Source organism: Rattus rattus, chromosome 5 (assembly GCF_011064425.1).
Source record: "Rattus rattus isolate New Zealand chromosome 5, Rrattus_CSIRO_v1, whole genome shotgun sequence".
Taxonomy (NCBI): Eukaryota; Metazoa; Chordata; class Mammalia; order Rodentia; family Muridae; genus Rattus; species Rattus rattus.
The window spans coordinates 46,856,270-46,868,402 of NC_046158.1; the positions used below are offsets into that span (position 1 = coordinate 46,856,270).

General features: G+C 41.9%; 1 protein-coding gene across 1 annotated transcript in view; it reads right to left on the reverse strand.

Moving 5' to 3' along the window:
* The window catches only part of Lrp2 (LDL receptor related protein 2), a 155,444-nt gene that overhangs the window by 124,107 nt on the left and 19,204 nt on the right, over positions 1 to 12,133 (reverse strand). The window lies entirely within an intron of this gene.

The following is a 12,133-nucleotide window of genomic DNA, read 5'->3' on the forward strand; positions in this document are numbered from 1 at the left end:
TACAGCAAGGTTCAAATTCAGACCAACTTTGTTCCTCTTTTTAAAACGAATGTGTATATTGTCAAGAAAGTTTTGCAACCAAAGGGCACAAACTTGGCCCCAAACCCAAGTGGCAGAGAAATTGTAAAGGGGATATGGCATAATCTCATTTTGTTAAAAAGAAAAAAAAAATACATTCTGCAATGGCACTTAGAATGTGCAGTGGATTAATCTGACAGAAATCCTGCAAGCTTCCTCAATATCCAGTCAGTGACCTTCCCAAAAATTTTGTAACAAACAGAAAAAAAAATTTCAAAGAGGGTGGTCAACACGAGCCCAGCTTGGAGAAAATTCAAATTTATTTCACAAACCCAAGGAATAGGAGCACTTTTCAGAGTTGAAAAAAGAATAATTTTATTTTCCTTCTGTATTTAAGCGATCATGCTAAATGAGACAATTCAGGTTTCTGGGTATAATTAACCCTACCTTCGCTAAATATACAGATCAATTACCTGCCCCTAGAATAAATAAACAAGACGTTATCCTGACTTGTGTGGATGTGGGCATATCAACGGCAAGACATAAACAGAGTTAAGTGATCTATTCCTAGGGAATATAAGCTACTTTGTTCACGGAATGTTCAAATCTGATTGTCTGGTAGTGACACCCTGATTTATAATGTATGCTGCAAATGGTCAGAAACTTCCCTTGGCTAAATGGTGGTACCGAGTGGTACAGGCGTACGTACACCCAAATACCTTCTATAGCCTAATGCATGGTGGTGGTTGGTGGTGCGGGTCTCTTATCAACTACCTTTAAAACACAACAACCTCCCTTGCAGAAATGCCCCTAAGGAATGTACAAATTCACTCTGGAATCCCAGAACTCCTCATTGGATTTCGTTCTAAGAAGCAATATTTCCCTGGGAGATTAGGGGCTTCGGGGGTTCAGCTATGAACACAACAGATATTAAATCATCTTTACCAATCAGCTCTATTGTTGGTAATCCAGCGTAATACATATGCAAGTTTAATGCATCTGTGTCTCTTTAATAGTTAATCACTCCCGAGTGAAAACCCATAGCCACTGTAAAGGACAATCTCACCAGCGTTTTATATTGTTGCAGAAAAAAATTGCCTGTTTTGAAATCACACCTAATTAATGTTATTTCTTGAGACATTTTCAATGCCAAGCCAACTGAGGTTTGGTTTTGTTTAATTCTGCTAAAATACCAAAGTGAAAATAAAAAAAAAAAATACAAGACAGGCATAAAAATTATTTTGAAATACTTAAAAGTCAACTATTTAAAATCACACATAAAAATTGAAACTAATCAGAGGGTTATGGGTTCCAGTTTATGTTTCAGTTGTTCCACTATCTAAAGCAAAACCTGATTTACTCGGTTTACCAGCGTTTCCATGATAATTCATTTATCAAATTCATCTTTACAGTGGGAAAGTCCATGCCTGTTATAACTCTCAAATGACTGCTGTTTGCAAATATCTCTCTAGGAAAAACAAACAGGCACTTGATCATTGCTGTGTGGCGTCTCAGCCAAAATCCTCAGAAGTGCGTGGTTCATTCTACTCTGAAGAGAATGTGTGCTGTCTTAAAGCCAGCTGCGTGTGGAAAGGTCTAGATTAGGTTACTGTCACAGGCATCCTCGTCTTCCATTGGTTCCTGGTATTTTTATGTGTCTTGTATTAATGAAGCAACCTTAACTCACGGGCCCTGAGAAGGTCCCTAATTGATCCTTATAGCAACCTTGAGAAACATACCATGTGGCAAATTAGGTACAGAGTGCTTCCATAACTTGGTGTCCAGCAGCAAACAATATAAAGGAATTGCTTAAACCCGACAGGTCCACACCAGTGAACAAGGCACCAGTTCTGTGTCCTTCTCATGCACAACGAATTATTCCAAGCTCAAACATGAATGTGGGGTTTTCATTATTTTCTAAACTTGCTACCTAGTATTATAGAGTTTGGGAGTCAGCGTGGTCTGAAATCCACAGAACTCATACATTGTTAGAAAGGGAAGGGTACTCTACTTTGAAACTAGTAATTGCTCTGAGATTTAGGGAAGCTCTGAAGCTTTTTGCAGCAGTCAGAAGCAACAAAAAGGGAAATTCGAAAGGGATTCTGATCCGTCCTGGAAATGTAAATCAACTCTGGGGATGGATTTCACAACTTTAGAGCCCAAAGGTAATAGCATAAGAAGAGTTTTCTTTAAGTAGCAGAACCCCCACCCCCTCCCCCAAGCTTCCAGGCCTAAGTGTTGGACTAAGGAAACGTTAAGATAAGAACTGGGTAGCAGATAGTGTCTGGGAGGTAAGAAGTCATTGTTTGTTTTCCAGGGCAGGGACAGCCACTGGACTGAGAAGGTCACCCCACTATCATTTAGTCTCCGGCAGGATGCTGTGCGCTGTGGGACGATGAAGACAAGTCAGGAAATCAGTAACAGAGCAATGAATGGGAATTTCTAATTAAACTTAGAGAAATGAACCCCGGTATGTGGCACGTGCCTGTAATACCAACCCTAAGGAGGCGGAGGCAGGAGGATCTCTTGGGTGAAAAAGCAAAACCAAGTCTCATGAAATCTGCACCATGTTTTCCGGGTTGACCTAGGACTACAAAGTATCAGGCTAGCCTGGGCTACTTAGCAAAACTCTAAAGAAAGTGAAAAGAAGGAAACAAATGGAATAGTTTGAAAGGAAGACCACTAAGAAGTTGGGAATTCAGTTATTTATGTGTATGTGGCTACATACATGCTTACACAAGTACAGCTATCACGCAAGAATATACAAACATACAGATCTCCAGGGCTAGAGTAACAGGAAACTGTGAGCCACCTTTACATTGGCTCTGGGGCCCAAAGTCAAGTCCTCTGCAAGAGCAGTGCGTGTTCCACCGCTAAGCCATCTCTCCAGACCCTATGAACAATTTTTTTTTTAAAGAAAACTATGCACCATTATACTTTTTTTCTTTTTTTTTTTTCCCCCCGGAGCTAGGGACTGAACCCAGGGCTTTGCATTTGCTAGGCAAGCGCTCTACCATTGAGCTAAATCCCCAACCCCCATGCACCATTATACTAATCTTACATTCTTTTTTCCTAATTTTATGATGTGCATGTGTGTCCTTGAGTGTGTGCATGCGTGTGTGTTTGTGAATGCGTGCTTATGAATGTGTGCAACTGTGTGCATGTGTGTGTGTGTGTGTGCATGTGAGTGTGTGTGAGTGTGTGAGTGCATGTATGTATATATGTGCATAAATGCAGGTGCCTGGGGACCAGTGCCCTTGGCTCCCTGGAATTTGAGTGGCATGTGGTTGTGTGCTGTTCCTCATGGATGCTAGAAAGCAATACTCGGGCTGAACCCTCCAGTCCCTGATCCTAATCTTTTTAGGTTGCATTAAATTGGTTGTTGTACATAATTATGCATTAATTGCTTTTGTGGGCTTTGTTCTTAAGTATCTGACATCTGCAAATGCCTTCATAACACATTGGGGCTCTGAAAAAGAAGGCCAATAGTTTATACACTAGATCAAGGATAACAAAAGAATTTCAGGCCCTATTTGATAGTCTGTTATGAAAGCCAAGCAGCTGAAATGCCCCACAGAAAATGACGTTTTGCTTGAGTTCTGTTAGAAGCTCACGACTGTTTACCAGTCACCATTAGGCTGGGCAGGCCCGTCCATATGATTTGTTACCTCAGCTGTCATTGAAACAGCACGAAGTTATAAACAGATAACCTTAAATTTCCAAAGGAGACTGACCTTTTATGTAGGTCAGAGGTGCAAATTACACCAAATCATCACTCATTATAAACATTAGAGAAATGTCTATCAGTGTCGAGGGGTTTGAAATGAAGTACAGAAAATGTGAGGAAAAACTACGAATGAATTAGGGAATTGCTCTACACTCGTTCTGAGTTCTGTGAAGGCAGAATCGTCACTGTGATTCATTTGGCTGCGTGCTTTTGAAGACAGACACAGGGGAACTTCCCCAGGGGAAATCCTTTGGGAGGAAAAGCATGTGTTAAGAGGATCTGGAGTGAAAAGGATTTGGGTCAGAAATTACTCCACTGTGTTGACTTCAGACAATGTTCCATTGACTACCATGTCCCTCTTTTCTAAGAGAATTTGTGGAAGGGATACAGTTAAAAGAATAATGGTTGGGGGAGGCGGGGGGATGAGACAGCTGATGGCTGAGTTCGATCCCTAGGACCCATGGCAGGAGGGGACAGGTTCTTAGAAGTTGTCTCCTGACGTGTACACATGTGCCATGGCACTTGTACATGCATAAACACACACACACACACGCACACACACACACACACACACACACACACACACACACACACACACGCACGTGCGTGAGTGACTTAAAATAGAAATCTTTTCTTTTTTAATTTAACATGGGGATATGGCCCAGCAGTTAAGAGTACTTATTACCCCTGCAAAAACCCTGGGGTTCAGTTCCCAGCGTCCACACGGTAACACCCATCAGTAACTCCAGTTCCAGAGGGCCCAATGCCTTTTTCTGACCTCCACTGGAACCAGGAATACACATGATACACACACATCCATTCCTTCAAAACATTCAGACATATAAAATATAAATCTGAAAATGAAATTTTAAAATAGGAACCAAAGAACATGTCAGATTCACGAAAGCCACAAAATAAAATTCCCGATGCCTATATGCAAACCCTGTTTTAGTGTTTATGGAAGAAGTAGGGATAGGGCTCTTCATAGAGGTGACACAGCATTGGGAACATGTTATCCAATGCCTAGAGCAACTACTTTTTCCTAGGTACATCTACAGAGCCATTGGACCCACTGTGTGAATGATACATTCTTACTTAATAGAAGCCTTCACGACACTAGCCAACTTCCTCACAGCCACAAACGGAAAAATATCTACCCAGCTCAGACTCAACAGATCCTAGCCTGGGTAAGGAGAGAGTGATAAGGCCTCTATCAAAGGGAGCCTCTTACAGAGTTGTGGACAGAGAACAGAAAGAATGTTGGAAGTGACGGTGCACACCTATGAGTCCAGTGGTCAGAAGGACAACCTGGGTTCCACAGTGAGATACTCTCTCAAGCAAATAAGGAGTGGGGGGACAGCATCAAGTCAGTGGCAGAATGGTCATGGTCACCTGTTTGGGGCTATGTTTAAAACTCTGGGAAGATAAGCCTAAATAAACTAGCGCCCACCCATGGCCATGGGGATTTCACTCCCCAGACTCTCAGGCAGAGCAGGGACCAGAGAGTAGGCTGCTGGGAAGTCCCCAGCAGGCTGATAGGAGAAACTGGTCTTACCTTAAGCCCTCCAAAAGTTCTAGGCCTGATCCAGAACATTTGTTTGTGTGGCAATTGTTCACAGGTCCTACTGCATGGAGTACAGATACCCTAGGGACCTTGCTCATCTGCCTCACAGGATTCAGCCTGAAAGTGACGTTCAAGTTCAAGATCCTAAATATTTACCTCAGTAATACGTAGGCTTTCCCATGATAAATGCTAGCAATTGGGATGTAGCCTTTCTATGCGGAGCAATGAGATGAGGAAGCAAAGCCATCGTCTTTTATAACATATTTTTTCCTTTTTTATCTAACCACTAGTCAGTCACCAGCCTTGCTCTCCCTCTGGGGGAGGTCTCTCATACTCCGCTAGTTTTGCATTAAGCAACTCCCACCCTACAATCAGCCTGTCTGTCAGCACTACAGAGCATTGTGAATTAAGCCACACTTCTCAAGGCTTCAGGAAAGAAAGGAGGCTATTGGCGTTTGAGATGAGACAGTTACTCATCTTCCAGAACAATCCTGAGCAATGCAAAAGTCACAGGGCCCTGGCACTCCAGCTCTGACCTGCCCACTGTGCTGTCTCAGCTTCAAAACCACTGGCTAGCAGGACCATCCTCCAGGGGCCACCAACTCAGTCTCTAAGCGGCTTGGCCACTCCAAGTTCAAAATGCCTTAACATGAAAGATCGTCTAAGAAAGGCCCTAGAATAAATTCCTCCCCTTCCAAAAGATAATAAAATTTCTCAAACAGCAAGTGCACACTCCTTCCCACCCATCAATAAGATCTGAGATTGGGAAATACCACCCTGCAGCTGCTGGTACCAGTAACGTGAAATGAACTCCCCTGGGAGGGCGATAAAGAATCTTAAGTTGCAGGGAGGCCTGCTTCACCCTGGAATGCTCCAGAGCATCCACGGGCTTTCCCCTTCTAGGGGAGGGAGAGATCGGGCCAGGAAAGCAAAGGCCAGTCATCAAACCTTCTGGAGGGTTTCTTGGGTAATGTAAAGGATCGTTGTGAAGTCATCAGAAGCAGATAACTTCTCCCATGATCCTCTCCTCGCTCACACACACACACACACACACACACACACACACACAAAAATGTATCTAAATTGAATATCCGTTAAGGGTCTAAAACATCCTCCCTGCCTGCTACAACCAAACAAGCAGAACTGGGTCTGGTGGTTTCTCTGCTAGTCTTAAGTTCCCTGCAGCACTCTCCCCAAGGGCTAAGCCGGAAGGGCATGTAAAGGAACTCCTGACACAGAGGGAACAGTAAGCCTCAAACCTTCCTCTGCCCTGTAAGAGGAGAACCCTCATAGGATGCTGAAAAGAACACTGTCCAACAGGAAAATTTAAGGTTGTCTGCTGGCCCCTGTAAGTAAGGGCCCAATGAATCAAACTACTTCAGAAAAGGGTAAAATGCCCTTCAACACTTGATGATTTAAAATACTCTGAAGAAAAAAAAAAAACCTATAAATCACCCGTTCACACACAGACTCGAGCTGTTTTCTGATCCAAATCGTTTAAAGGATTTCTAGCGGCTTCCAAAACACAGCAACATTATGAGAAAATAAATAGAGGGACTCAAACATTAAAACCAAAATTAGTTATGCATGAAGAACAAAAGCACACTTCAAAAGCAGGCAGGTTCTTGATTAAAGGTTTTCAGTGGTTCAACAGAGAAGCCCAAAGCTCCACAGCACTACAATGTCAAAGCAGAGTTTTTCTGGGTCACTGTGCCAAGAATTGTACCATCAATGAAAATGATGTGTGGGGTGGCGGGGCGCGGAGGTGGTGTTAAAACTGCAGGCCAGACCTCGGCCATCCTGACAGGCAGGTAAAATTAGCAGACTTCCACATTAAAAAAAAAAAATTTTTTTTTAAAGTTTGCTGTTACTGAAAATTCCCACAATAATAAAAGAAAAAATAAAAACAAAAACATAAACAAAAACAAAAAAACATTAACAAAAGCAAAAACAAAAAACACTTCATACCTTGTTGGAACTAGGAAGCTGGCTCAATGGGTAAAAGGGCTCACTGCCCAAGCCTGTCAATGAGCTCAATCCCCAGATCCCACATAAAGTCAATACAGTGGCACACATCTGTAGCATCAGCACTCTTAAGGCATGATGGGAAAAAGCAGAAAGGAGAGAGACTCTGCCGTGGCACCGGGGCCTACACGCAGCCATACAAACACTCACGCACTTAAGTTAGAGTCTGGCAGTGTTACTACAATCAACTCTAAAGGAAAAAAAATAAAGAGGTGACAGGGAGACTAAGAGAAGAAGGCGGAGTTTAGAAAGAAGGGGCACCACTTCTAGACACTGAATTCAGTGACACTGAGCATCCCCAGAACTAGCTTTGAGTCACATCTAGTGTCTTGTGCCTTGACTGCCAAAAGGAACAAAATAGCAATTCAACTTTATAGACTACGGCCCAAATCCAGCCTGTCATTGCTTTTATAAGTCACAAATCACATGGTAAGGACTAAGCTACTTCTCATTCAGAATGTATTTTCAGAAAATCCATGTCAGGCATTCATCCACACATTTGTGTATATCTGCTCTTTATACTTAGTACATTGCTATCGGTTTATGAAGACCTATTAAAATATAAATATAATTTTAATTAAAGAGAAAAAACTTCAGGCTATGGATGCCAGTGTAAATGTAATTTTAATATCAAGATAAATGTAACTTTAATTAAAGAGGAAAAAAAAGTTCAGGTTATCTGTTGCAGCCCCAAGTCATTTGGCCCTAGATTGTTACGCGTGGGCTCAAATAGCATTTATAGGTCTCCAAATCACTCCCGAGCACCATAAATGTCATCACGTCATGGAATGCAGTCATGATGACACAACACAATTCGAAGTCCTGGTGACACAAAATCATGGCATATTTCACCGGCTGATACCCATGCATGATGAAATGCTACTCAGGTTTCTCCCTAGTTGTGGAGAATGGATGCTGCCCCAATATGAATAGCTGCTTCAGCAAGTTGAGGTTACCAGTGATGCCTGCCACAAACAGGAAGAGGAAGAAGGAGAGGATATGACGTTTCCTAATGTTTTACCTAATGTGTTTTAGGTATCGTTAGTAACTAAAGAATGTATTGCTGTTATTATAAATTAATGTTTAAACTTTGTTATTCCAATTATTTATTTACAAAGGGGAGGCAAACCTATGCCATAGTGTGATTGTGGAGGTCAGAGGAAAACTTTTGGGGATCAGTCCTCTCCTTTCACCTTGTGGTTTTCAGTATCAAACTCAGGGACCAGGTTAGCATCGGGTACACACACACACTCACACAAACACACATACACACACACACACACACACACACACAGAATAAATTAATGTAATGTTATTTAAAAAGCACTAAAGATATACATTAACTACCTATATTATCAGTCTTACATGGTAGAAAAACACAATTGCAAAAAGCATCCTCACTGAATGAATATGCACCAGAGCCTTTACAGTGCACTGAAAGGAGAAGCATTCTAAGACATCATACAATGCCTTAGTTCTGATTGAACTTGAATAAGCATAGCCATCCAACTTCTCCTCCTGAAAGAACCATGAACCCATAGCCATAACCCCATCACCGCTACTGAAAGAGAGACCTTAAAGTGTGGTAACTCACGCGTGTCATCCAAGAACTTGGTAGACTGAGGCAAGAGTTGGTTCTCTAACTAAGTACCAGGGTAACACATGCAAGGGTGAGACCCTGTCTCAAATATAGATAATTAGATGGTAGGTAGATAGTTAGATAGACAGACAGATAGATAGATAGATAGATAGATAGATAGATAGATAGATAATAGGTAGATAGATAGATACATAGATAGATAGATAGATACATAGATACATAGATAGATACATAGATAGATAGATAGATACATAGATACATAGATACATAGATAGATACATAGATAGATAGATAGATAGATAGATAGATAGATAGATAGATAGATAGATAGATAGATAGATGATAGGTAGGTAGATAGATAGATATCCTAAGTATTCTTCATACTATAAACATGTTTAACTTGTCCAAACCAACAAACGCATATTGACGAGCAGGAAAACATTTTGAGATAGGACAATTGTCAGCAAATGTACCCTCTTTATAACAATTCATTCTCCAGTGAACCAAGTCAACTAGTCAAGATCCATCTAGAATCTAAGAAATGAGGGCAAGTCAGTCCTTCCTGACAAGGCTTATACTCAGGGCTTCCTGTGTGGAGTCAGCACTTCCTATGTCTCCTGGGTAAAGTGGGAAAGGAGAAAAAGCATCTTAAACCTAAAAGGCTCTTCCAATAGTCCAACAATTAGAGTCTCATCTAATCATTCCACTTCCCTATCTGAAAATCCATTCTCTATTCCTTGCCCTGCCAGGATTTCTTGGCCTCCAAGATCTGCCCCCAGGTGAATTTCCAGAACATTTAAAGTACTGTTTCCCATGGGCAAGTGCACTTGGTGAAACGGGAAGCCCATGAGGGAACTCGTTCTGTAATACCCTTGTGATCATTTTTCAATGCTCAAATACCTTCCCTGAAGCAGACTGGAAGGAAGCAGGGTATGTTAGACAGGTGCCTAACATCATGCATTGTAACAAGGCTTTTGTGGAAGCTAAGAGTCTCATCAAGTTGAGTGTTTTTCTATAAAAAGCATAGAGTAGATAAAACACAATCAAAAAAGAGAACCTGGGAACCTCTCTACAGAAGTATAATAAATCTTAAATTTAACTTAACGGAAGGAAAAGGCTATGGGGAATACTGTGCAGGCAATGACTTCCAAGGTTTGAAGAGAAGCAACAGACAAATAAATGCATTTGTTGCAGCACCGATTTGAAACCTTACTGCCTGCACTATGAATCAAGCGGCCACTTCACCGGAGACACAGGATTCACTGATTCCACCCAAACTGAACTCAGGTGTTCATTTACTCATCCACACACAGCAGCACAGGCTTTCAAAATAAGGGGAAGGGCACTCATATTTGGGAAGATGTTGTATACCACCACGCCTGCTCTCCTCGCTGGAGTAATTCAGGAAGTGTAGGTGAGTTTCCCTCCTTAAGATTACAGATTCTACTGGTGCTAAATAAGAAATCATTATTTCTTTACGTGCGAGTTTACACTTTTCCTTCCTCCACTCAGCCCCTCCCCTCTAAAAGCCACCAGCTCTTCCGCAGAGTTCCGAGGCTAAGTGTAAATTATCAAATGGCTGTGCCCTACTGATAAAGCCCTGTAAATTTACAGTAGGGCGAGAAAGGGGCAAGAGAGAAGCAGAGTAACTGCCCAGGGTTAAGTCCCTGACATCATATACCCCAGACTCAGACCCCTTACTGTCTGAAAGTCATGTTACTGTCAGTGTCTGGTTTTCCTCAAAGCACAGTGATAACAAAAGTTCTTGTCCATACACGGTCTTAAAGGCAGAGTGAGTCGTAGGGGTCCAGAGCATGGGTAAACAGGAGATGGGATACTGAGTTCTAGACGAGTGTTTCTTTAAAGTCTACATATTGTGTCCTTGTGATGTGTTCGTTTTATTACACATGTTTCCTCATCTCTGGTTCTTCTGTATTCCTAATCTGCAGCCAATTTGAAAACCTCTTTTATATCAACTAATTATAATATCCGAATCTCAAACGCTGCCATGGAAACTTAAATATAACGTTATTTTCACTTTTATACTCTCAACTAAACATTTCTTACTGGTGAAATCCACAGTTGCATGCATAACAAAACTGAACTAGAAAAATCAAAATGAATCCACACAGAAAACTATAGTTTCCAGATGCGTGTTAATTCCAAACACTGTCAAAAATATACCTCTGCGAAGCGCGATATGTTAACATTGATGTTTTACAAACATTGCAACAGTTACATGCCAAGTGTTAAGCAGTTCTGCCTTGATGTCATCTTTTAAAAGGCTAGGCATAGAACTAACTCAAAAAGTCCTGCTCGTTAAGTGTGGCTGCTCTCAAATTTAATCCCAGCGCTCTGGAGGCAGGACTGTTCAAGGCCAGCCTTGCTATGAAGTAAGTTCTAGGGCAGCCAGAGCTCTATAGCAAGACCCTGATTGAGAAAACCAAACGACAACAAAAATCTGGGCTGTTGATGTTATTATTTCAAAACCAGAGAAGGAGCACATTTTTTTCAGACAATATTTCACGCCATCTTTAAAAAGATGGAGAAATGGCTAAGTTGGTAAAGCACTTGCCACACGATCACAAGGATTTGATTTTGATCCCCTGCACCCACATAAAAGAAAAAAGCAACCAAGCAGAAGCAGGAGTCTGAAATTCCAGTGCAGGGGAGATGGGAACCAGAGGACCTTGGGAGCCTGCTGACCAGCCAGTAAGCTGCCCCTGGGTCAACGAGAGCCCCTGTTCCAAAAGAAAAGGTGGACATCAGTTGAGGAAGACACCTGACATCACATTTACCTCCACATACACATAACACATATGTGCACATAGCAGCACAGCATACATACATACATACATACATACATACATACACACACACACATACGTACGTAGAGAGAGAGAGAGAGAGAGAGAGAGAGAGAGAGAGAGAAACAATACCCCAGTCACTATACTTCCCAATTTACATTTCTTCAAAGCCACCCAACCTCTCAGCTTAGTCAAATGAAATCTTCTCTGGTGCAGCTCTCCCAGCCCCATCTCCTGTGACAGACACACCCTCCCTCCTTTAAGGCTCAGTTCAAATAGTCCACAAGTGGGATCCATCTTCCTTGCACCTCGAACAAACTGGATTACTTCGTTCCCTTTGTTCTGCTCCCAAACCTCCAGTACAGCACAGTGTCTGTCTCCACGACTCAGCG